General features: G+C 45.1%; 1 protein-coding gene across 1 annotated transcript in view; it reads left to right on the top strand.

Annotated features, from left to right (window-relative positions):
• The window catches only part of LOC134367146 (G-protein coupled receptor 143-like), a 389,602-nt gene that overhangs the window by 146,937 nt on the left and 216,294 nt on the right, over positions 1-26,371 (top strand). The window lies entirely within an intron of this gene.

The following is a 26,371-nucleotide window of genomic DNA, read 5'->3' as shown; positions in this document are numbered from 1 at the left end:
CAAAGACCCCACCTCCACATACTATCACACCGGGGGGTCATTTCAACACAGGGTTTGGGGGTGGGGGACACAAGCATTCAGTCTATAACAGATGTCAGCTTCTTGGTATCCTGTTACACCTCTTTTCTCTGTGTAACGGATACTAAGAAAAAGAATTATGCAAATACTCAAGCACTATGTATGCATTGAGGCCCAGACACACTGCACTTTGGTAATTTCTCCATCAGGAGGAGTGAAATCGAGTGTGGCAGCCACCTCCAAAGTTAGCCTCTCCCTTTTATTGTAAAGACAAGGAAGTTTTACAAGAAAATTCAGTTGATTTAACCATTACAAAAACACAAGGATATCAGCAGAATTATGGCTGACAAAGGGAAAACTAGTAACATCATTGAAATAAGCGTAGTGACATTCCATAATGCAATTTACAAAAGGTTAAGTCAATCCGCCAACAAAAGCTTGACCTTAGGAAACACTGTTTTTACCTACAGCAATTTCCCCAGCATTTTTACATATCAGTCAAGTATTTGTCTGTCCCTGAGCCAGCAACCTTGTTGTGCTACAGTTCTATATCTTACAACAGAGACTTTAGCCTGGGGCAAGTTTCCTGTCTTTTGCAAGGTTAACATTTCTATATGTAATCCCAAAAGGTTAGGCTAAATCAGAGACTACAGGGCTTTGGAGGCCCTGTGAAATACATTTGTTTTATAGTATACTCAACAGTATCCTGTGTATAAGAAAAGTATTTTTCTTCAGCAACATCTTTCTAAATTTAAGTGAAAAAAACCCAAAATGATATCTAAGAAGTAGAAGGTGGTGTATTTGTCAATGTGTAAGACAGCCATGACCTACAGGGCAGAAGGAAAGGGACATGCCTTGTGGAACTTCCAGTCTGTATATTCACCTTGAAGTGACAAAATATTAATTCTAAGTAGGCTGTGGAACACAGGTATTATGATCCTCAAAACAACTACAGACAACCTAACAGATAGAGTGGTTTATAGAATGTCTTCTCTACATGTGGTTTTAATAGTTTTCCTTTTAGTCCCAGTTGTAAAGTTCGTTGGGTGTGCTTTGTACTCAAATCTTTGCACAATCTCTGCTCATTTGCTTAGGAGAAATTCCTTGTCATGGGAACACCGGAGGAAAAGTGGAGTTTTGACTTCCACATGACATCTAGCCCTCCGCACTGGCTTGCTGACATCATTGGCCTTTTTGGCCGTCTCATTTCTTACTACAGAAGCCCCATCTGAAGCTATGCCCAATCACTATTTCACCATGTGTACTATGTCCCAAGAAGCTCATGACTCAACTGGGAGGTCACTTCCCATGAATTAACCATGTCCTTCCTAATGTGTTCATTGTCGATGGCCTTTCACAATTACATCTCACCCAGGTCAGTGCCACCTCTGCTGACACCTGCATTCATACACTGCCATTGCTTTAAAACATGTCATTACCTCCCTGTGATATGAATTAAATACAATGTGGGAGGGACAAGAGAGACTTGAGATGGACTCTGATGGTCCACTGGTAAACATACTCTGCCCCCCAAGGCTAACAGACAAAGAAGAGACATGACCAAGAAAAGACACCAAAGACAGTGCTGTGGCCCAATGAAGAACGGGCACTGCCATGGTGGCCGTGACTAGCAACTGGGAATTTAGAAGGCGGGAACAGTGGCTGGTGGAATGCGGTGACAAGTGGAAGGCTAAGGGAAGGGCCTCAGAATCGAGACCGGCCCACAGTGTGGCTCAGAAGCCAGTGACAAGGGGCTGAGACGGACGTCTGAGAGGAGCTGTGTCCACCCCAGCCCCGCCACCCAGCGAGCTGGCTGTCCTCCCCGCGACTCGTGGCTCACTTGGAGACTGCATCACTGGTTAGTGGAGCCTTAGTCCTTCTTTGCTGTGTTGTTTTAAATTGGGGTAAAGTGTACATGACAAAGTTTACCATTTGAACCATTTTGAATGTACAGTTCAGTGGCATTGAGGACATTGACATTGTGTGCCACCATCACCACCATCCACCTCCAGAACTTTTTCATCTTCCCCAACTGGAACTGTCCCCATTAAACACTGCTGACGTTAACTCTGTCCTCCCTCCCCCGCTCCCAGACCCTGATACCCCTAATTCTACTTCCTGTCTCTGAGTTTGACTCCTCTACGTACTTCCCATAAGTGGTATCAGACACTGTTTGTCCTGTATGTCTGGCTTATGTCACTTAGCATGATGGCCTTGAGGGTCATCCATGTTGTAGCGTGTGTCAGAATTCCCCTCCTTCCTTTTTAAGCCTGTAAGTAGGTGTGACATTCCACTGTCTGGATACACCACGTTTCGCTTATGACTCATCCATGGACGGACACTTGGTCCCACCTCCTGGCTGCTGTGAATAGTGCCGCCATGAACATGGGCATGTGAATATATTTTTGAGTTAATGCTTTCACTTCTTTTGGGCATAGACCCAGAAGTGGAATTGCTGGATCATATGGTAATTCTGTCTACTTTTTTCAGAAATCGCCATATTTTCCACAGTGGCGGCACCGTTTTTTACATTCCCGCCAGCAATGCACAGGGTTCCAGTTTCTTCACGTGCTCAACAGTACTTGTTACTTTCTGGTTTTGTTGTTGTTTTTAATGATCCTAATGGATGTGAAGTGATAGCACATTGTGCTCAATATATTTTAAGGCAGGTAGAGTTAAAAGAGAACAGAGAAAATGTCAACACAGATACTGAGGATAAAAATATGTATGCAACAATTAATAAATATGCTTGGAACAACACTTGTAAAAAAATAGCCCTCTGATTTCTGTCTGTTTGATTTTTCATTCTACAAATATTGAACAGCTTCTCTGACAGCCTTTTCTTTCCTAGCCCCGTCCCCACCTCCACAGTGGAGGGCATCCCTTGATCCAACAGAGGCCGCCTGAGATAAGGAAGAAGTTCTCCCACCAGTGCCCAACCCAGTCTCCCTTCCCAGAGGTAAGAACTTTTACCATTTCCTCCACCCATTATCTATCATAAGCAAACATGTTTTATAGCTTGTATAATATATATATGCACACATTTTTATAATTATATATTTATTTTCTAATATATATATGAACATGTATTATATAAAATATATAATTAACTTTTACAGAAATGGACCTTCCTATACAAACTCTTCTGCAACTGAAGTTTTTACTTAGCAAAGTATTTTGAACAGTTTTCCTTGCCAGGACACCTCCCCTTGCTCTGTCTCTCTCAGTCTGTCTGTCTGTCTCTGTGTCTCTTTCTTTAATGAAAACCATGTGTGTGTATGGTACATAAATAGTGCCCCAAGGCATACTGTGAACAGGGCATTGCCCTCCCATCCCAGACCCCACTCCCAGAAACTGCCTTCAGTGGTTCCAGGTGCTGTCTTTCCAGAACATTCCATGCATATTCAGATGTATGGTAAGAAGACATGTGTATCCTTTCATATTTACACAAATTATAAAATACACATTGTTCTGTAACGTTTACCCTTGGTAATGGATCTTTCTTCCTCAGTGCATGCGTGTGCATGTACACACACACACACAAACACACACACACACACATACTGACACACCTGTGTATATGTGTGTAAATATGGGTGGGAGGTGCCTTCACTGGTTTTCTGGTCCCACTGTTGCACCTGCAGGTGATTCTCTGTCCCGCAGCTCTGGGAAGGAGGAGTTTCTTCATCTCTCTTGTGCATGGACCTCTCTGAGTTGAGGACAAAGTGACTTCTCTAATGTGGCTTTGCCAGCACTGATGAATCCCTCACCTTTAGAGACAGAGTCTGCGCTCCCCATCTCTGGCCCAACCATAGGACGTCAGAGGGAGCCCACAACTTTAACTCATTAATTAATTGTCGTTCCCTTCCAAACAGTGTTCTCCCAAATGCACTGTACTGGAGACTGGTGGGCTCAGTTGCCCAGTGTCCCTGGGTGGCAGAGTCTGTGCCAGCAGAGGCTGTGTCGTGCCATCTCTTCCACTAACTGAATTCCTCTCTGTAACAACAGATGCAATTACCTTGCACATTTAAATGCTTCCTGCCAGCCCACATGTTCCAGCAGCCCGCCCCCAACTGGGAGTTCCTGAAGTCACTTCAAAGGGAATTCTCAAAGTCAGTTAAAGTCACTCAGCCCCACTCTCACATTCCTACCAAGGTGCCAGTTCAATTGTCCCTTCAGACTGATGTATTCAGGATTATGTGGCCATAAAGAATGATTGTTATAAAGGTGGCATCTGCCAGGAAGCTTCTGGCCCTGGTAGAGCTTTCTGATTTCAGCCTGGAGTGAGCCTTCCCTGCTCCTGCACGGGATGCTGTGCGGGCTGCTGTGACATCCTCCCTGCCTTGTGGGCATTGGCCCTGTGCCTCCACTGCACCTGTCCCATCCAGGCTCCCACCTCGCCACACAGAGGCCAGATGGATCTTCCTTGAGGGGATGGGGGTCTGTGAACTATTCCTCTGGACCCTTCCCAGCACCCAGGAGAGTGTTTTGCACATAGTAGATGCTCCACAAATGTCTTCCCTCTGTACATACCTTCTCTTCGTAGAAGGACACCAGTCACATTGTTTAACGCTCACCTTAATGACCTCACATTAATTTGATTACCTCTGTAAAAACCCTAGTTCCCAGTAAGGTCTTGGGAGAAATGTAGACAGGAAGGAGGGAAATGTGATGGGAAGAGACTTGCCACATTCTGTCCCCAAAGAAGCAGGTGGGAAAAGGGGAGAAGCTGCACCTTACCAGGAAGGTGGCGCAGATTGGGAGTCAGGAAGCAATTCTATGTGGCCAGATGAAATCGGGAGCCATCACCGCACCTAAAAAGTTCCATCTGTTTGCTCATTCGCTCACATGTGTCTCCTGTGGCCAAGCAGTGCTGGAAGGGCCACGGCATATTGGTAAACAAGACAGGTAAGGTGAGGAAGACCAGCAAGAAGGAAGGATGGAAGGAAGGAAACAAGTAAGACATTGCAGATGGTGACAAAGTAAAGCCAGGAGGGAGCGGGGAGTGATGGCCTGGGAGGTGCCGTTTTTGGAAGATTGGTGAGGAAGGGCCCACTGTGAAGACGGCGCTAGGGCAAAGGCTGAAAGCGGCGCGGTGAGGAAGGGAGCTGTGGAGTTTGCTTAGGTCGTAATCTGCAGTACGTATTACGTGACCAAGAAGAGATGTCAGGTGGCAATTAATCTTCCTAATGTGCATTCTTCAAAGTAGGGCATTTGGTTTATACGCCAACTGGAATCCCAAGAAACTAACAAGAGTCAACCCCTCCAAACAGTTCAATTCTCAGTATGCAGACAAAATTCAGTTTAGTCCTACTGTTCTTCAGTAAAAGGAACCAGGGCTCTTTGAAGAAATGGTTGATTCCTTGTGGTACCAGCAAGTTAGGAAGTGCTCAAAAAAGAATGCAGCCATGGGGAAGGGACACTGGAGCCCACAGGGAAAAAGCTCACTCTGGAAAAAAAAATTAGTGGGTGAAAAGATGGAAGACAATGAATTCGTATAGTCTCAAAGTAATTCCCCCAAGATATTTATTAAACACAAGAGAAAGATTAAATACAAAGGAAAATAGCTTTACACGAAAGAAATCAGCAGATACTCCCTCATCCAAGTGATGGGGCCCAGCATCCCCAGTCATGAGACATACAGACATTGTGAGCGCCTTGACCTCATGCACTGGGAAGGACACACATAATTTCTGTGTTATTCCAAAATGTACAAACTCTTTCCAATCATGAAGAAACATCTAGAAAACCAAAATTAGTGGATATTTTGCAAAATATCTGACTAGTACTATCTAATAGTCTCAAGGAGATGAAAGACAAGGAAATACTGAGGACCTGTCACAGGTTGGGGGAGACTAAGGAGATACAACAACTAAAGACAATGTGGGCTCCTGGATCCTTGACCAGAAAAAGGACATCAGTGGGAAAAGTTATGATATTCAAATAAGATCTGTAATTTAGTTAATTGTATTGTGCTGATGTTAATTACCATCATGGTTATGTCAGATCTGAACATTGGGAGTAGCTGGGTAAAGGGTATATAAGAATTCTCTGTATGATTTTGCAAGTTTTTGTAAGTCTAAAATGAGTTTCAAAAACAAGTTTTCAAAATCAAGATTAGTATTAACTTTCCAATGAAAATTCTAGGTAAAGATGTTAAAACCTCGCAATTGTCTGGCCTGCCCAAGTCGACCCCAGTGGTTACAGAGCAGATAATGATGGGATGTAGCAGGGAAAACAATCTTTTGGAATATTGGATTTACAGTACGCTGAGAAAATAAGCCTTCGGACGTTGAGGATTCTTCACCTGGGCCAATCCATTAATGTCCATACCGGCCTTGGTTTCTCTCCTGGTGGGTTGTTGGTTGACCTGGGTTGACAGTGATCAGCAGTAGAGGATCTCCAAGGCAAGCTGCAGAGCTACCCGTAATGACGGCATAGCAGAGACCCAGGGGGAGCTTTAATTTGAGGAGGGGGAGAGGCAGAGATGAGCCATAGCACAGCGTTCAAGAGAGGCCAAATCTGGGGTTGTGCTGCTGTGTGGGCAAGACCGTTCTTGGATTCTTTTGAGCACAATGAACTGGAAATATTGTGACCCCAAGAGAAAGATGCCGATGGAAGATTTTCGTGTTCCTCTCACTAGCTTCTAGTGGCAATGGCAGATGGTACATTATCTTGCTGCTCGCCCTCTATTGAAGGTGGGATTCTTCAAGGCTCTGAGCAGCCACCCCCTCCCCTCCAGTGTTGGGGTGGGGGACTAGCGGATCTTATTCCGGGATGGGGGTTTGCCACCAGTCAACCTCCACTGGGCCATTTGGGAGAGGCAGGACACAGGCCATGGGTGGGGAAGGTTCTGACTCATATTTTTACGCAAAATAGAATTTGAAGATCTATGTTGACCTCTAATAAGTTTTACTTCTCAATTTTACAGGGATACTGATAGACAATATTTTCTCAATATTTTATACAAACATATATATGAATAAATACGTTTTTTATATGTATTCAGTATGAAGACACAAGTAGTATATGTTCATTGCAGATAATATTTTCCCCAGTGTTGTATAGAAGTGTGTGTATGTGAATGTATAAGTGAATATATATTCATTTCACATACACGTAACCCAAGCAAGCTTACTTTTGAAGAGGGTGATTTTTTACAAAGAATACTTAGAGCACAATTACTGACACAAACTTTAAGAAAGCATCTTCCTCTTTCTTACTTTAGATAGAAAACCTATTTCTTAAAAGGGCCATTGAGACGTTCTCCGAAAAGAACCAGTGTCCATAATGAGCCTGTTAAGCCCAACTGCTTCCCAGAAGAAGGAAAGATTAGGGGATCTCAGGCCCCACATAGGAGATTGACTTGAACCATCTTATCTGATAGGAACCCAGATTATGCGGTTTAGACTCTGAAGGTGAATGGATTTTCAAATCACCACTTCCAGGGCCTTAATTGGTCTCAAAGGAGAACATCTTATGGCCCCTGAGGGATTAAAACACATTTAGCGGCAGGGTCAATGCCTTCCAACGCTGTGGAATTCAGTGGACTGTCGCTGTAGAAGAAAGACACAGGTGGACACAGAGAAGGGCTCCAGGAAGACAGAGGTTGTCTCCTTTGTAAGGAGTAACGAAGCGAAGTTCCCGAGTGTTCTGCTGGAAGAATCCGGGGCTTGCCATACCCGGAGATGGCAGCCAGTGATCTAAGCAGGCGCCGGCTGTCCATTATTCTGTGGTTCCAAGTAGGATGAAGTGCTAACAGACGAGCTTTTTAGAAGTCATGGGAATGAAGTGAGTGGAGGAGTTTGCACCTGTCTGATGTAGTTTTAGCTCTCAGAAAAGGAAATGCCAGTAGACACACCCATGGCTTCGGTAAATGGATGAATTTTCCTAAAAGGGTGGTTCCTAATAAATCCAACCAGCAGTAGAACTTAGTAAAAGAGCCCATTGGAGTGATCCCCACTGAGTGACCACCTGGAACCCCCTTCTGCCTCGGTGCACCCGCAGACCTCGCCTCACACCCCAGCTGTGGCATTCAGCGTGTTGTGTTGTGATCCATGTGTTGACGCCTCCTTTCCCCATTGATGCAGAAAGTCCTGGAGGGACCACCTTTATTAGCTGGCACACGGTCAGCTTGCAATAAATGCAGATAACAAAACCATAAGTACATAGTATGATCTTATTTTATCTCTGGGATCAATAAAGTTTTGTCTGAAATATGAGATAACTGTGTTGCATTTCAATGCTGCTTCTTCGAGCAATGAAAATGGAGATGCCTTTAGACATTTTTCCCAGGAATTACAATCTGCTCATTTTGCAGATGATCAGCTTCAGGGAAATCTCTTTCCCGGGTTCCCTCAGAGGGAGCACCACGGACTTTCCCGTCGGAGACTCCATCCTTCACTCCCTCCTGCCGCACATGGAAGGGATGCATGTGGAGAGGCTGCCTTAAGATAAAACCCGTAAAAACTCACACTTTCACCTTCTTTTCAAAGGTCACGGGTTCGTTTTATGTGACATCTTTTCACTGTTGAAAGATCGGAATGCACAAAAAAGAGTGAAGAAAATAAGTATTTTACCACCCAGAGGTGACATTTTGAAGTACTGCCTTCCAAACGTTTATCCATATATACATGGGTGTCTTTTAAAAACAAAGCTGGGGTCATTCAACTACAAACACACAGAAGGACATATATTCTTTTGCATCCTCTCCCTCTACTTAAAATACAGTGAATATTTTCCTGTAATTAAAACATACGTGTATACGTTGTATATGGTTGAATAATACGGTATATCATCTGGAATTATGAAATGTACTTGTGTATCCCCTCTTGCTTCATATATTGTCTGCAGATATTCCTTTTTCCCAGTATAATAACACTGCACGTGAGCACTGGCACCCAGACACTTTGATCCCACACCTCTGATTTATGCACTGCAATCTATTCCAAGAAGTGAGAGATTGGGTCAGAAGACACAATGTTTTTGTTATTCTTGATAATCATTTACCAATACATTTCTATGTTTGTATCTTTGTTTGCTCCATCATTTTTTCCAATGAAAAAATTAATAGACTTTAACCTTAAAACATAAAAAGAAAAATCACTAGCAATCCTGGTATTCAGATGCCTTACTTTGTATCTTCCCAGCATATTTTATTATAGGCAAAAATAAGATCATACTATGTACTTATGGTTTTGTTATCTGCATTTTGGATTCCACCCTACAGGGACATTTTTGCTTGTTCTTCAATGCTCTCCTGCTTTAATATCAGCTAAATATTACAGTGAATGAATGACTGCACTTTAACATATACTAGGTATTAAAGTGTATTTCTATACCAGAACTAATTAATCCTCCACTGCTTGACAGCTTCTTAAAGAAATCTTTTTATTGTTTTATTATTTTAAAAAATAATGCTTATGACAGAAATATCTGAAACTAGTGCACAGCCAGACACCATTAAGAAAAGTCACAATTCGAGTGTCAAAATTAAACACAATGTTGAGTGAAAAGCCAGTCACACAGGAATGCCTACTGCCTGATTCCCATTGTGAAATACAAGCAAAATTGAGCTGAGCTGTTTGGGGATGCATGCTGAGGTGGTAAAACGATAAAGAAAAGTGAGGAAGTGGTGATACTGTATGTCTTAAACTGAGTGGGGGCTACATGGGCATTTGCCCTGTCGTGGGTCATCAAACTGTACACTTAGATGTTGTGTGCTTTTCTATACGTGGTGATTCTTCACAATACAAATAGCTTTAAAAAACTCATAATCTTTCAAGCCTAGTTAAAAATTTCTTTTAATACCAGCAGTTAACCTCCCAGTTCAATTTATATTCATGATTGCATTGTACATACTATTTTGTAATATGCTGTTTATACTTGATATATTGTGAACATCTTTCTTTTGGTCACATATAATGGTACCTAGAATGGCTATAAGCAAAAAGACTAAAAATAAAAAATGTTGGAGAAGATATGGAGAAACTGAAACCTTTGTCCATTGCTGCAGCCAGTTGGGGAAACAACTTAGCAATTTCAGAAAAGTTAAATATAGGCACCGAGCCAGGGACCAGACCCCCCATCTTGTTTCTCCTCTGTCTCCTAGGGTGTTGTCCTTGTCTCTAGCTTGATGCTGGGGTGCCCCACGTGGAAAATACATTCGCACTCCCGCTTTATCACATACCAATTCCTCATACTATGTACAAATTTGAGTCCATTTCTCCTTAGTCTATCTGCTTATTAATGCTTGACTGATACAAATTTAAGATTATGCTAGCTTTGCAGTGTGTTTTAATATCTCACAGACTGAGTACTCCTTCCCCCACTTACTCTTCTTTTTCAAAATGTTTTCTGACTCTTTTGCATCTTTCTTTTTCCACACAAATGTTAAGATAGCTCATCTATTGCAGAAAATATGTTCTCATATTTGAGATTTTCTAAAATTTGTAGATAAATCTAAGGATTTCCTATTCAAGCTTTTCCATCCGTTCAAGACTTCTTTGAGTCCCCTAGTCGTGTTTTAAGTTTATTAAATATACATTTTGCCTGTTTCTCCTTAAATTTTTAAGTGCCGATTTATCTTAGCTGGTAGAAGATATTATTTTTACTGTTTTTCTGCTTTTTTTGTTGCTTATGTGATTCCTATTATCAAACAACTTCATTTTCTTCTGTAGGTGATTCTATTCTCTCTGTTGCTGTTAAATTTTTCTCTTGATTTTGTGTTCCGAAGTTCTAATATGATATGTACAAGTGCATATGTGTTTTGTTTATCTACTCTGAGAATTCATGTCTTTCATCAACTCAAAAAATCATCGGCTGCCATCTCTTCTCTATTGCCACTTCCACATTCTCTCTATTCCTTCCTTTGGAACTCATTAGACATGCGTTGGAACTTCTCATGTTATCCTTTAAGTCTCTTCAACTTTCATCTTTCCCACTTTTTAATCCCTCTGCAGTACATTCATGGTAATTTTCTCTAATCTATGTTTCTAGTTCACAAATTTTCTCTTTAGCTCTTTAGCCCATTCTTTGAGTTTATTTCAGTGACAAACTCTTTTCCCCTAGAAGTTCTCTTTTGTCCTTGCTAAATTTCTCCTTATTGTTTTGTTGTTGTATCCTGTTATTTTATTATGGTTTCCATTCCTTCTTTCATGTTTGGAATCAACTCAAACCATTTATTTTATGGTCCTTGTTAGATGGTTTTATTATCTTAATTTCTCAGGCTACTAATCCTCAGGTGTGTTGTGTGCTAACTCTCCCTTATGGTAAATCATTTCTTAATTTTAGCAGGACTCTTCTTCTTGTGGGAGCCCTAAATGACCTGGGTCATAGAAGAGCCTTTGCTATGGGTCAAATGTGGACCCTCAAAGTTCATGTATTGTAGACTTGATCCCCTTTGTAACAGTAGTAAGACAGTCGGAAATCCAATTATGGTATTTTAAAAAGGGGCCTTTGAGACGTGATTAGATCATGAGGACTGTGCCCTTGTGAATGGATTGATCCATTTATGGAGTGATGGGTGTGGTTCTGATGGCTTTATAAGGAGGGCAAGTGAGCAGATTAGCTCTCTCTTGCTCAGCCTATTCTTGCCATGTGACACCCTGCACTGCTGCAAAGAGTCACCACCATGTAGAAGGCCCTCACCAGACGTTTTTCCTGGACCCTGGACTTCCCAGCCTCCAAACCATAAGAAATAAATTTAAATTCTTTAGAAATTATCCAGTTTCAGATATTCTGTTATAAGCAACAGAAATGGACTAATACAGCCCTGTAGTGTAGATGGCCTTTGTTTCTGTCAGATACACCAGGGGCAGCATGGGGCCAGTTTTTCCATTAAATTCCCATGTTGGAATTTCCATGCCGCAGGTATAGTGTGTGTTCAGACTCCACAAATGTGTTGCATAGGCTTGAGATTTTGTTTTCTCATGGGATTGTTTCCCACACCCTCCCTTGGAGTGCGCACAAGAAACAAGCTTTTTTGCTACTTTTCTGTGTAGATGAGAAGTTTAACTAGTCCTCTCATGAATGAAGAAGGTAGTTAGTCTATGTCCCAGCTTTATGATGGGGTCTCAGCTCCATCCAGCTTCCCACTTTGGGGGTTTTGTGGGGGAGGGGGGATGTCAATATTATATCTTTCATTCCTATGCTGGGTGTTAAAACCTCAGCCCCTAACTGTGAGGGTCTATTTTGGGATACAATCTCCTTCAGACCCATGAAAGTGAGGCTTCTTTCTGGCTAGTGTGTGTATTTCATATTTGTATTATATTTTATACAACATGTGGATGTGTTTGGAGAAATACGAGGAGCATGGGATACATTACATCAATCTGTCCAGTTGCTAGAACTGGGAGTGGAGTCTGTTTTCAATTTTTCAATACTATAAATAATGCTATGATGACTCTCTTTGCCCATTAATCTTATGAATTTCTCTGGTTATTTTCTTTGGAAAAATGCCTAGAAATGGTCAAAGGGTATGAACACTTTTAATATATATGTTGCTAACCCCAAAGAATGCACCACTTTACATTCCCTGAGAATTTCTGTTTTTCTGTGCCCTTGCCAACATTTGAAAACTTTTTTAAAAAATCATCACTTAATTAGACAAAGTAATATAATCTGAAAACAATATTTTTTACATTCTAAACTGTTTAGAAAAATATCAAAAAAGAATAAAATTTTGTGACATGAAAATTTTATGAAATTCTACTTTGAACATTTATAAAGATAGTTTTTTGGAGCACAATCATATACATTTGTTTACATATTGGCTATGGCTGCTTTCAAACTACCAGTGATAGAAATGAGTCGTTGTGACAGACACCTGTGACGAGCAACACCTAAAATACAGTCATGTGCCACATAAAAACATTTTGATCAACTACAGTCCACATATACGACAGTGATCCTATAAGATTATAGGGTGTATTAGTCTGTATCATCTAGATATACGTAAGTACATTCTATGATGTTTGCACATCAACAAAATCACCTAACAACACATTTCTCAGATGTATCCCTGTTGTTAAGTGATGCATGACTGTATATACTCTCTGACAATTGATGGAAAAGGTTTGCCAACCCCTGTTTTAGGTAAAATAAGCCCATACACAAATAAACTGTGGTATGTCATACAGTGGAAGACCATCATTGAGACCAAATGTACTACCACTACACACAATGACACAAATGAATCTCACAAACGTCAAGTTGAGAGAAAGAAGCCACATACAAAAGAATACACATAGCATGTTGTAGTGGATTGAATGTCCCTCCAAACTCATTGAAGCTTGAACTCTGTCCCCCAAGTTTTATGTACTAAAAACTTGGCCCCCATTGTGACTGTTAAGAGGGCGGGAAATCGATTATAGTAATTGAAAGGTGGGACCTTGAAGAGGTGATTAGATTGTAGGGCCATGCAGTAGTGAATGGATTAAAAATGGTGGTCAGGTGCATGGGTTTGAGAGCTTTAAAAAAGAGTGAATGAGGAGTTTAGCCTCTCTGCTCTCTTTGATCCACCATTTTTGCAATTTGATACACTGACATCACTGTCGCCACCACCAAGGCCTTCACCAGCTGTGTTCCCTGGACTTTGGACTTCCTAGCATCAGAAAGTGTAAGCAATGAATTTTGTTTTCTTTATAAATCACCCAGTTCTGTAGTATTTTGTAATAAGCAACAGAAACAAACTATTACACATGTCCCATTGATATAAATTTTAACAACAGACGTAATTGTCCTCTGCTGACAGAAGTCAGGAGAGTGTTAATCCTTTGAGGATGGGATAATGACTGGAAGAGGCCTTGAGGGGGCATCTCAAGTGCTTACCCAGGTGCCAGTTATGTGAGTGAATTATACCTGTAGGTAAGTTATAATTCAACAAAAATTATTGAAAGAAAAAAAGTTGGGGGTGGGGTGGAGAGCACTGCTTGGCCTCATCTGACTCCTTAGGAAGTCCTCTTAGCTTTGTTCTGTGATGAACAGGAAATAGGTTGCCATCGTAAAGGCCTAAGTATCAGTTTCAGATACTTATTTCTGTGTAACAAATCACCCCCAAAATTAATGCTTAAATAACACTGTATTATTATTTGCTCATGATTCTGTGGGTCAGAAATTCAGGCAGGGCTCAGCTAGTTGGTTCTTCTGCTCCATGGGGCATTGACGACAGTCATGCACTGGGCTGCTCAACTGCCTGGGATGAAAGGTGTAAGAAGACTTAAGTTACATTGTCTGACACCTCAGCGTTCCTTTCCATGTGGCTGGCTTGGGCTGCCTAACAGCACGGTGATCTCAGAGTAATCAGACTTCTTACATGGTGGCTGACCTCCGAAAACAAGAAAGTGGATGCGCCCATTCTCTTAGGCCTGGGTATGGAAGTCCTACAACATCACTTCTACCATATTATATTGGCCAAAGTAAGTCCCAAGGCATTTCCATTCAAGAGGGGAAATAGACTTCACCTGTTGATAAGAGGAACAGAAAAGCATTTGTGGCCTTGTTTGATCCACTCAGGACTTTCCGTAGGGTGATAGCTGAGCTAGTTGGCCCACTTCCTAGGGCCCCTCGGTTGCTAGGGCCTCCACTGATTGCTGCAGATACCCCCTGCCCCTTTCCATATCATGGGTGACTTCTGCTGAACAATTAATGTAACATGTTCGTGTTCCCATCACCCAAGTGCCATCTGCATTAACTCAATAACAAATACACACATTATTTAATAATTTGCAGAGACAATTTTTAAAACAAATTGAATTGGAAACTCAGCTTTTCATTTTAAGAAAATAAATGCTACTATGTACTCTGTTGAGCATGAAATTCAAGCAACACATCACTGAAACAGTAATTACTATCACCTGCACCCTTGTCTAGATGTTTCTTCAGCATTAATGGGTATGGGAATCACTTGAGGATTTTGTTCTGTAGGTCTGGGTGAGGCCTAAGACTCCCCTGAGACTCCCCATTTCTAATGTGGATGCTGATGGTGCTGCTCTGTGGACGCTATTGTTGGGCACAATCAGACCACAGTGGACTTCAACCGGTCAAAGCTCAGTAACTTCCAAAGCACATACTGGCTGCAAACAGGGTCATTTGGACCTGCCAACAACACTTCCTAGCTAAATTGGCATAGAGTTAAGCTTGTCCTTTATTTTTTTAATTTTTGTTTGGTAGCTGGCAGGTACGGGGATCCAAACCTGTGACCTTGGTGTTATCAACATCATGCTCTAACTGTATGAGCTAACTGGCCAGCCCCTTGGTCCTTTATAAGGAGCAGAGATCAGTTGGTTATTGATGAAGTTATTTATTCAGATCACAAGCAAACTCTGTCTCCTTCTCTCTCTCTCTCTCTCACACACAAACACACAAATCTATCAATGGGAGAGAATGTGACAGGGGCAGAAAATTAGATTCAGATTATGCAAAAACAGGAAGACAAACACTTTAGGAAGAATGCAACTTGTATCATATCAGGTCTTGTCAGCTCTAAGCAGGCTCTGGAGAGCTGAGCAAGGTTTCTGAGTTTGAGTAGAATTTATCTGGTAGACAGTATTGGTATTTGATCATATTATTGACACAGGGTTGCAAAGATGGATTTGTGTTTTTTTACGTAAGCACATTAATTTGGACATTGTACAGCCCTTTAGAAGCATTGTTTGTGTACCTCAAGAGTGTCATGTGTGTATGTGTGCACAAAAAGGATTTATTCAGTTTCACAAATTTGATGGCCAATTTATCTGTTACAAGTTCAATGCCTACTTTTTCTTTAACCTTAGAATTCAGCCTAGAAACCTTGTTATTCTTTTCCTTTTTCAACTATATTGTAAGTCTACCAAATAATAGCAACCACTTTTAAGGAGCCTTCAGAAAATGCTTGATCCTGTTTGCAAACTTAATTCAAAATCTTCATGCATTCTACAGTACATTTAAAACTTAGCATGTTCTGTTTTGTTTTGTTTGTTTTTGTTTTTTTTTTTTTTTTTTTTTTTTCTGACCGGTAAGGGGATCGTAACTCTTGGCACGGTTTTGTCTGCCCCGCTCTCAGCCAGGGAGCGAACCGGCCATCCCTATACAGGATCTGAACCCGATTCCTCATCACTACCCAGCACTGCACTCTCCCAAGTGAGCCACGGGGCCGGCCCCGGTTCCTTTTTTAATCACTTCAGTTGTCTCAGTTAACAGATGCATTCTCATGTAGACAAATAACTCTTTTAAATCCAATGAATTGAATTTACAGAATGAAACTTAAGTTCCTTTACGTGTTCCAATGCTGCCTATAGAATTAGTTTTCAACTAAAACATAAGTTTAAATTACTCAATTATACAATTTACAGTGACTCCCAAAGCTCAGAAATTCTTTTAAACTTTAGAAATGCATCAAATATCAATCATACACAGGCTCCTTCTGCACCCCAAAGATGAATCCTATAGCTTTGATTCTCTTGAATGTTTCTATACTTTTCCTAAATCCTCTTAGAGCTGAAAGATTCGCCCCTATTCTAGATGATAGTTACCATCCCAGTAACCGAGCCTGCGGGCCCACACAAGATTTGGGCCAGACCCTGACTAGGTTCTTGACAGTGACCCTAATGGGATACTTGAGCCCTATTAATAATTGCTCTGTCCATGATGCCATAATTCATGGGAGGTGGTTTCAAGGCCCCTGACCCTTACACATTATTGATTCTTCTAGGCACACATGGGCATTTATAGGGCTGACAGCATTGATCACTCGACGGGATTTTGCATTTATTTGGCTCTCAAGATACGTACTTTATCCTCTAGCTCTAAAGACCTCTGCACTTAAAGGAATCTTGTGGTAGGTAAATGTCCTTTCTAACTGCTCATAATGACCTTTGGAATCCATGAAATCTTTCTAGAGGCTTTGCTTAGATTTGGGCTTGGGGCAGGCTTGCCTCAGAAGTGGTGGTATTTTTTCTCTACAGGCACATCAAGTGTGGTGTCTCTCTTTTTGTGATGTTGTCAGGAACGTAATTTTTTTTTGGATATTCCAAATAATATTTAATTTTGGGTACCTCACATGGCTTTGTCGGAGCTGTGGTCACAGATTTTGAGGTTATTTGATTGACAAGAAGATGTGATGTATATGATTAACAAGATAATACCTTATTCATTCAGCAAATATATCTTGATTATCTGCTCCTTGCAGATATACTGTGAAGAATAAAACATGTTTTTTTTCCCTCTGTTGCTTCTTGCCCAGGGATTCTCAGGCTCAATACTGTTGACATTTTGGGCTGGATAAGTCTTGTCGTCCAGCACTCTGCATGAGGTTTTGCAGCCTACAATCAGTGGCCTCTGCCCACTGGATTCCAGTAGCACCAGCCCTCCCCTCTCCCTAGTCTTGACAATCAAAAATGTCTCCAGATATTGCCCAATGATCCTGGGAGGCAAAATCACACAAATAAGCACAAGAACAAACTTGATGGGGGCTATTAAGGGAAACGGTGTAGTACTATGAGAGATAGCATCAGACAAATCCTGGTGTCTTCGTCCATTTGGGCTGCTATAATAACGTACCATAAACTGGGTAACTTATAAACAACCTGACATGTGTCCCTCACAGTTCTGGACGCTGGAAGTCTGAGACCAGGGTGGCAGCATGGTCAGGTTCTGGTGAGGGCCCTCTTCCGTGTTACAGACTGCCAACTTCCTGCTGTATCCTCACGTGGCAGAAAAAGGGAAAGTGATTTTCAAGTTCTGATCCAGCCCAGGAGTCACCAAATGTTTTCTGCAAAGGGGCAGATAGTAAATGTCAGTTTTGGGGACCGTGAGGACCACTGTTGTCTGTATGTCCTGGAAGCTCGTAATCAGATGCACAGGCTTTGATCCCATTCAGGTTGGACTTTTTTGCGAGACTGCATCACAAGTGGTGTGTCTGTCCATGGAACCACATCAGGTCTGGCCATCCCTCTTTTGTGATGTTGGCAGACATTGATGCTCAAAGCTGAAATCCAGTCAATCCTTGGAAGTTCTATTCCTTTATTTTAATACTAATCCCATCACTCCTTTAAAACATTTAGACTTGGTTATTCAAAGGTGAGTATATACTGCAAAAAAAAAAAGAAAAAAAAAGAAATTAAAACAAAGAAATTTAAGTTTTCTAGTATTGGGATAATAAATAAATAAACAAAATAAAATGATCTGGAATGCTTCTATAAAGAGATAACGTCCCTCATCTACAGACTGGATAGTCAGGAGTCCAAGGCAAATCAGCACATGGCAAATATGAACATTGCTGGTTTGTCTCTGGTCTATACTGCTTGTTGGCTGTTACACTTTATGTAACACACTCATGGAGTGAAGTGTGCCATACATGGGGCCTATAGGTTTGGCGAGATTTCTGGGGGCTGCCGTGGTGGGCATCTGCTTTGTGGGATTTCCTGGCACTGACTGGGACTCCGTGAACAGAGTGCTGTAGACTCTAGCCCCCACTGAAGCAGCAGCAGTAACCTGGGAGCAAGGTGCCAGGTGTCCGAGTTTCCCAGGGCCACCGTAAAAAAGTACCATAAACTGGGGGCTTGAAACAACACAGATGCATTCTCTCATAGCTCTAGAGATCAGAAGTCTGAACCCAAGGTGTCAGCAGGATCATGCTCTCTCTGAAGGCTCTAGGGGAGAATCTGTTCCATGCCCTTCTCTTAGATTCTGGCGGTTGCCAGCAATCCTTGGCATTCCTTGGTTTGTGGCCACATCACTCCAATCTCTGCCTTCATTTTCACATGGTCTTCCCCCTGGGTGTCTTTGTCTCTTCTCTCCTCCCTATATGGACACCAGCCACATTGGGTTAAGGGCCCTCCCTACTCCAGTGTAACCTCATCTTAACTAATTACACCTGCAAAGACCCTATTTCTAAATAAAGCCATATCCACAGGGGTTAAGACCTCAACCTATCTTTTGGGTTGGGGCACAATGTAACCCCCAACACCAGGGAACCCAAGCAGTCAGGGCGAGTGGAGGTTCTCCCCACCAGCAGGTTTATGCTGACCCTGGGGAGATAACTGGGCTGCCAGAGAAGGCTTGGGCAACACGTGGTTTGATTTGCACAGATCATTTCCCCCAAAGGATCCCCTCTGCTGTTGCTGAAAATTGCTGTCCTTTTGGAATTTTCAAAGGACACAATGACGAGAAGTCAAAGGTATAGACAGCGCTGGCTTCACGGGCTGCCACCTGTGCAGTCACACAGGGCCCCATGGAACAAAGGGCCTGCGCTTATGTTATTGCTCTACTGTCGCCATCTTGAAATTCTTCAGAGTTTTTGAACAAGTGGTCCTGCATTTTCATTCGGTACTGCAAAACGTCGACCACAAATTATGTAGCCAGTCCTGGCTAGGGACACTGGGCAGGGGAGATGCATAGGAAATGAAGGCAAAACTCACGCTCTGCCTTCAGAATGGTTGGCCTGCAGCTGGCTTTTTGTCCCGTTCTACTTCTGTGCCAGGGAGTTCAGACTAAACTTCACAACGACACAGCTTATAGCTGAGTCACAAACAGAACCAGGCTCTTCAATGTGCTTATTACGCAGAGCAAGCGTGAAAGTGGCCTGGTGGCTGGCGTAGGGTTCATCACCTCTCAAGTGATAAAAAAATTCCCAACTGATTACGAGGTTAGGCAAGGCAAACACTATTCAGACAGCTCTTTGCATCAATATCATAAAATCAGTTTTTCTAGATGCCTGCACCCCCGTACTTTCCCCTTCTGTGTGATCTAATACAATGCTTCTCAGCCTACGGGGTCTGGGGTGGGCGTTTCAAGGAGCCCTGCTGTGACACTGCTGCTCCACCCTCACACTGCGAGCAGAACCAGGAGCAGAAACAAAGAGTGACTGCTTATAAAGTCAGGCAGTATGGCGGCTAATTTTATGTGTCCACTTGACTGGGCCATGGGGTGCCCAGATATTTGTTCAAACTTTATCCTGGGTGTGTCCATGAGGGTGTTTTGGGATGAGATTAACATTTGAATTATAGACTCAGTAAAACAACTGCCCTCTCCAATGTGGGTGGGCCTCGTCCAATCAGTTGAAGGCCTGAATAGAACAAAAAGTCTGAGGAAGAGGGAACTTCTGCCACCTGACCCTTTCAGCAGGGACATTAGTCTTCCCTGCCTTTGGACTTGAACTGAAACATCAGGTCTTTTTGAATCCCAACCCTGCTGGCTTTTGGATTGGAACTACACCATCAGCTCTTCGGGTTCTCAGGCCTTCAGACTGAGACTGGAACTACACCATTGGCTCTCCAGTTTGCCGACTGCAGAACTTGGGACTTGTCAGCTGCCATAATTACATGAGCCAATTCCTTATGATCTCAACCTCTCTCTCTCCTATTGCAACTCTTTCTCTGGAGAAACCTGACTAATACAGGAGGTCACCTGGGATAGCTGAACTTCAGTCTCAGGGCTCATGCTGTTTAGCACTATCTAGATACATTCTCTTAGCCTTGTTTTCCCACTGTGAAGCCTAGGGAATATAATGTTATCTTAAATTACACACATTCTATTGGGTTTCTCAACCTCAGCACCAGTGACACTGGGGGCAGATTGTTCTCTGTTGTGGTGGGCTGCTGTGTGCACTGTAGGGCACGTGGCAGCATTCTGGCCTTCACCCACTGGATGCCAGTAGCACCCCTCTCCCAGCTGTGAGAAGCAAAATGTCTCCAGACATTGCCAGATGTTCCCTGGGGGACACAATTGCTCCCATCCCAGCTGAGAATCACTGATATATAACAACCATCTCAGGGTTGTTGCTCTGTGTGAGGATACCCGTGTTCAGAAACAGTTCCATTCATGCTACAAAAGAGACTCATTTGTAACCCTAGTGTCCCTAAATGAAAGCAACAAAAAGACGATTGCTCATTTCTGTGTCAAATAAATCCTCCTTCTTGTCTCTGCAAGCCTGAGATGTCTGAGCTGCTCTGCTTGACTCATAAAGCAGAGGTCTGCAGTTTTAAGAATGTGTTTTTCTATATGCACAGGGGACCAGAATCATAATCCTGAACAGGACAAAACCAGCTCGGAGGAAGCATCTTGCAGCGTGCTGGCTCACGGCAGCTCCGTCTTCCTGAAATGACGGCTCGCCTGGAATACACTTGAAGTTGCCTCATTAGCATTTTGGTGAACAGAACCCATGGGATGGGAAGAGAAAGAAGTAAAAGACAGCACTGGGAGGGGAGACCTAGAGAGGAAAGAAGTGGTGGACTACAAGTTTTCTAACTTTGAGAGAGAAATTGGTCTAAAATTGTTTAAAAATCTGAACTTGGATAACTCAGGGACAAATCGAGCCTGCCTAAAACATGACAGCCATTCATCAATTCCAAGGAAGACGCTGTTTTGCAATGAGCACCCAGACAGAGCACAATAAAGCACTAAAATGAACCAAACACAGACTGGCTGGCTCAGCCACACAGCTGACTCTCCGGGAATACCCCGCATCTCTTTCGAGTGGAAGATTAGAAAATGAGAAAAACCTTCATCTCAAAACTGGACGCGTCTCCACAAATCAGGGAAGCCTTACTCGAGACAAGCGCTCCCAGGCTCCCTTTCCACACACGAACGCTAAACAATGACTTTTTGGTTACAAGTCAAATGAGAGTCTGAAATTTATGTTTTTGCATAAAGCAACGAAATAAAACATCAGAGAATGACCCCACCCCACCCTCATTCCAACTCCTGAGCCCGGGGAGAGGTCTCTTCAGCCATCAAGACAGGAATAAACAGACAGCTCTTCTGATCTCCTCCAGGGCTCCTGCATCTGCATTATTGAAATAAACGACATGCACCCGTAATTGAGCAATTATTTCAGCATTCAAAGAATGCCAAACAATGAACCATTTCTTCCTCAGACCCAATCTGGCCCATTTCCGTTTTCCTTTTAGCACAATGTGAGAATTACCCAACGGTATCACTTCCTAGAACATTCTGTGGTTTACACAAGGTGGGCAAGACTTCTCTGGCAGTATTTATTTTAGACTTGATGATTGCAGCCTTCACAGATTTTCCTTTTCTAGAAGCTTCTCAAGTATTGAAGGTGCATAGATCCCATTTTGTACCTTCCTTTTTAAAATAAGGTTCCCCTTTGGGGAGAGGAGTGGGGAAAGAAGGCAGAACCTAATAGAGTGAAAAATCTTCAAACTCTGTCCTTGCATGTTGGATTTACTCCTTAACAGGCATTTTAAAGAAAGTATTCTGAGGGCTGGACGGCTAGCTCAGGGGTTACAGTGCGGTGTTATCACACCAAGGTCAAGGGTTCAGGTCCCCATACCAGCTGGTAGCACAAAAAAACAAAGTATTCTGCAAGTTTCCATCACCGCCTTTTAACAGCTTCGGAAGGGAATTTCCCAGCGGGTCGGGCAGGAAGAGAACAGAAGTATTTCCATCTCCTTTACCCAGAGCCTAAGTGGATTCTTTCCTGAGCTGTTTCTCCGTCTGAGATCGGATGGGAGGATGGGTCACAACGTCGTTCACACTTCGGTTGTCGGCAGGGCTGTGGTTTTAATGTGTAGGAAATAAAGAATGCAGAACTGTGCACTCAGTTAAGACGAGAGACTCCTTTCCCCGGCAGTGTTTTGTGTGTGCACGGGGTTTTCTGTCCACCATGGAAAGCCCCACTTGACTGTAAGAAAGACAGGCCTTATCCTCCCTACCAATTACACACACACACACACACACACACACACACACACACACACACACGACCTCCCGATTTACCGCAAAGCTAGGGCACCCTTTCATCCCCTACCAACTTCTCCTTCACAACTCCACTCACAAGTCTTTAAGGACACTCAGCAGATGCCTGTTCCAAGTCAAAAAGGGCTAATGGTGTAATAAAGAGGTCTCGGTCACCCCAAGTGCTGGCCTCTTGCTCTCTGCTTCAGCTCCTTTTAGGAAGACAAATGCAACGGCCCCGCTCCGGTTATCTGAGGCAGAGTGGTCCGGGGGCGGTGGGTGGGCACGTGGATTAAGCTTGTTCAGGGAGGGTCTCCACTCTGTCTGCCTCGCATGCCCCGTCACACTTTCTCCTCCACTAATGTGCAGATGAAATTAGGAATACCCACAGATGTTGTCGTGACATTACACGAGCTCGTATTTGATAAGTGCTTGGCTGAGAGCAAGCACGTAGGAGACTATCTTAGGTCGGGCTCCCTACAAGGGGTGCTTCCAACAGAGGTGGGGGTTCTCGTAGAGTGACTGATCGTGTACGTGAGGCAGGACAGCGCAGGGGAGGAGCTGGCAAACCTACGATTTCGGGAGAAGTCTAGCCTCAGCCCGCTCCCATGGGGACCTCTCGAGTGTGAAGGGCACCAGTGTGTCCCAGCAAGACAAGGGGGCTGGGCTGTTATACTGCACAATCAATCCCTGGGGGTGGGTGTAGCCTCTCAGACATCTCTTGTCAGTGCAGGGTTATCCTCATTATCCTCTGGAAAAGGCAGCCTGACACAGCCAAGGGGGTTCGGGGGGGTGAGGGGGGCTGCAGCATCTGCTGCACAAATCAACAACGATTGGATGACAGCATCTCTGCATGCCAAGGGGCCAGAGCTCAGAACTCAGGAATCTGAACACCTGAGCCTCAGTTTCCTCATCCAAACCATCTTCCCTTTGGTCTCACAAAGCCTCCTCTGAGTCCCAGCTTGAGGTTAGCACCCCGGCTTCATTTGTGGACAAGTCACAATTGTATTCTGATTGCACAGACTCCATCCTGTTCTCTGCAGCAGCCCAACACCCAGCTCAATGTCCACAACGCACATTTGCCACCAGTATGAACGTGTAGAGAAGATCTGTCAGCTTCAGGGACGCTCCCCTCTTTGGGCTCCTAATTGGATGCAGCGTTCCTGACCCCTGTTCATCTGATGCTTTTCTTACCTTGTCTTTCCTTCTGTGAGTCCTTTGACGTGTGGTGGACGTGTTTCTCCCTCTCTTCTCACCCCTCTCCACAGAGGTTGGTTTCACTCCAATGTGCTCCAGCCCCATTCAGGATTTGGGATAGATCTGTGCCCCGATCTGTGACATCCTGAAACAACAAGGTGCCCGAGAGGGTGGGAATGCCGCTTCACAATGGCCATGTTGGGTGGTAAGGTGACTACTCAGTGGGCAGGAAGGAACGGAAAAGACAGCAGTGGCTGCCTCATTGGCGATAACTCATGCCAATCAGTACGGAAGGTGTCAGAGCAGGGACATCCAGCCCTTGGGATATACCCTGGCACATGCAACATCACAACGTATTTGCTTTTTTGACTTTCCCTTGGACGCTTAATTGTTCATGTGTAACTAAAAGAACTCAAGTGGTGGAATTTCTAGCACAGATCATGCAGGTAGGGGTAGATGGTACTTGGGGAGCAAGGAAGTTTCTGTGTTGTAGTGGGAGGTGAGGAGGAAAGATTCCTTGGATAGTCTCCTGGCAGCCTCACATTTTTCCATCTTGTTTTTCTTGGGGTTTTTTTGGTGGCGGGCGGGGAAGAGGGATCGAACCCTAGACCTTGCTGTACAGTCTTCTTTATTTAAACAACTTTTCCCCTTGTAAAAGTAATATTACCATTTTGCAAAGGCTCTGGAAAGTAAATAGCTTTTGCACAATCCCACCGAAGGAACGCAAACTACAATGAGCATTTTGGGACATTTTCTTCGAGTCTCTTCCCCTATGTATCTGCATTTGGATCACTGTTAGACTTTTTCCTAGACCTTTTTCTATCACTTGAACAGTGTTTGAAATCCTCTCTGATACTTGCAGGCATTTCCTGGCATAACGTCTTACCGCCAGGGCCTGGAGCACTGCAGGAGCTGGGGGATCTGGAGCAAGACACAGCTTCAACTCTGGGCCTTCAGTGTCACCAGCTATGCGACGTCAGGGGAACAGAAGTTACCATACAGGTTTAATGTTTTAGGAGCTGACCTGGCTTCCTCCCGAGCAACGGCCTACTTGGATTTCTGCTCTAGCTGTCAAACTCTGGGATCCCACAGACTGAATGCAAGAGCTCAGGGAAGGTCGAGGGGCCCCCGCCCAGAGTGGGAAACCCGGGCCCGCCTTTCTGGGGCTCTCCCGGGCAGGGACGCGACGTGGCCACCTGCCCAGATCCTCGCTTCCAGGTGCGTCCTCCCGCCCCCCCCAAGAGGGCCGGCTGCGCCTTCCTCCTGCAGCTACCGAGCTTCCTCGGCCTCCCCTCAGGGACTTTACCCACCTTCCCAGGACCAGCTTGGGGGATCGGGAACCCCAGGGCTGAGTCCCCGACCTCCACGTGCGCAGAGGGGAAGACCCCAAACATCCCCGGCCGGGAAGGGGTCAAGCGAGGTGACCGCTCTCCCCGCCGGGAATCGTTTCGGTCCCAGGAATCAGCCCGGGTGGGGCGCCGTCCTCCCCGCCCTCCTTCCTGTCCGCGGTGGCCCGGGGGCGGGCGGACGCGGCGTCGCCCATCCTGGCCCGCGTGCGGTTTCCCGAGGCCGGTGGAGGGGGTGGAGCGGGAGGGAAGCGGGAGGAGCGCGCGGAGGAGGAGGCCGCGGGAGGAGGAGCAGCGGCGCGGGAGGGAAGAGGGTGAGGTCGGGCAGCGGGGAGCAGAGGAGGAGCCCCCGAGGGAGGCTGGAGGAGGGGCGGCTGAGGGCGGAGGGGTCAGGAGGAGGCGGAGCAAGGGCGGGGGAAGGAGCCGGAGGCGGCGGGAGGAGGAGGAGCGGCTGACGGGGCGGAGCGGCGGGGCGGGGCGGAGGTGGAGCCTGCGTGCGCCCTGCCCCGCCCACCCGGCCGGCCGGAACGAAGATGGCCGGTCGCGCCGCGGGAATGGAGTGGCCGGCGGCACCGGCGGCAGTGGCGGTGGCTCGGAGGCTGTGACTCGGCGTGCGGCGGTGACCCGGACGACCCGGGCGGAGCGGGCGGCGCGGACAGCGGCGCGCCAGGCCGGGCGAGCGCCGGTGCGCGGGCGGCGGGCGGAGGATGCGCCGGGCGCGGCGGGCGGCTCCCGGCGGCCACCCCCGCGCCCCGGGTGACGGGCCTTAGTGCTGGCGGAGGAGGCGGCGAGCGCGGGGCAGTCGGGCCGCGGCGGGGCCCGCGCCGTTATGCCGTGGCTGAGCGGCGGACGGCGGCGACGGCGCGGACAGCCGCGGGAAGCCCCGGGGGAGCCGCCGCCGGCCGCGCAGCCCCAGCGGGAGCCCCCGCCTCCGCCGGCGCCTCCCGCCGCGCCCCCCACGCTCCCCGCGGCCTCTGCGCCGCCGCCGCGAGCCCGGGAGAGCGCCGAGCTGCCGCTGCCCGCCGGCTGGGAGGAGGCGCGCGACTATGACGGCCGCGTCTTCTACATCGACCACGACACGCGCCAGAAGTCTTGGATCGACCCCCGTGACTGGTAAGGGGGCCGGCGGGGGG

Source organism: Cynocephalus volans, chromosome X (genome assembly GCF_027409185.1).
Source record: "Cynocephalus volans isolate mCynVol1 chromosome X, mCynVol1.pri, whole genome shotgun sequence".
In the NCBI taxonomy this organism is placed as follows: Eukaryota; Metazoa; Chordata; class Mammalia; order Dermoptera; family Cynocephalidae; genus Cynocephalus; species Cynocephalus volans.
The sequence above is the reverse complement of the archived record's forward strand: the minus strand, read 5'-3'. Positions and strand labels throughout refer to the sequence as shown.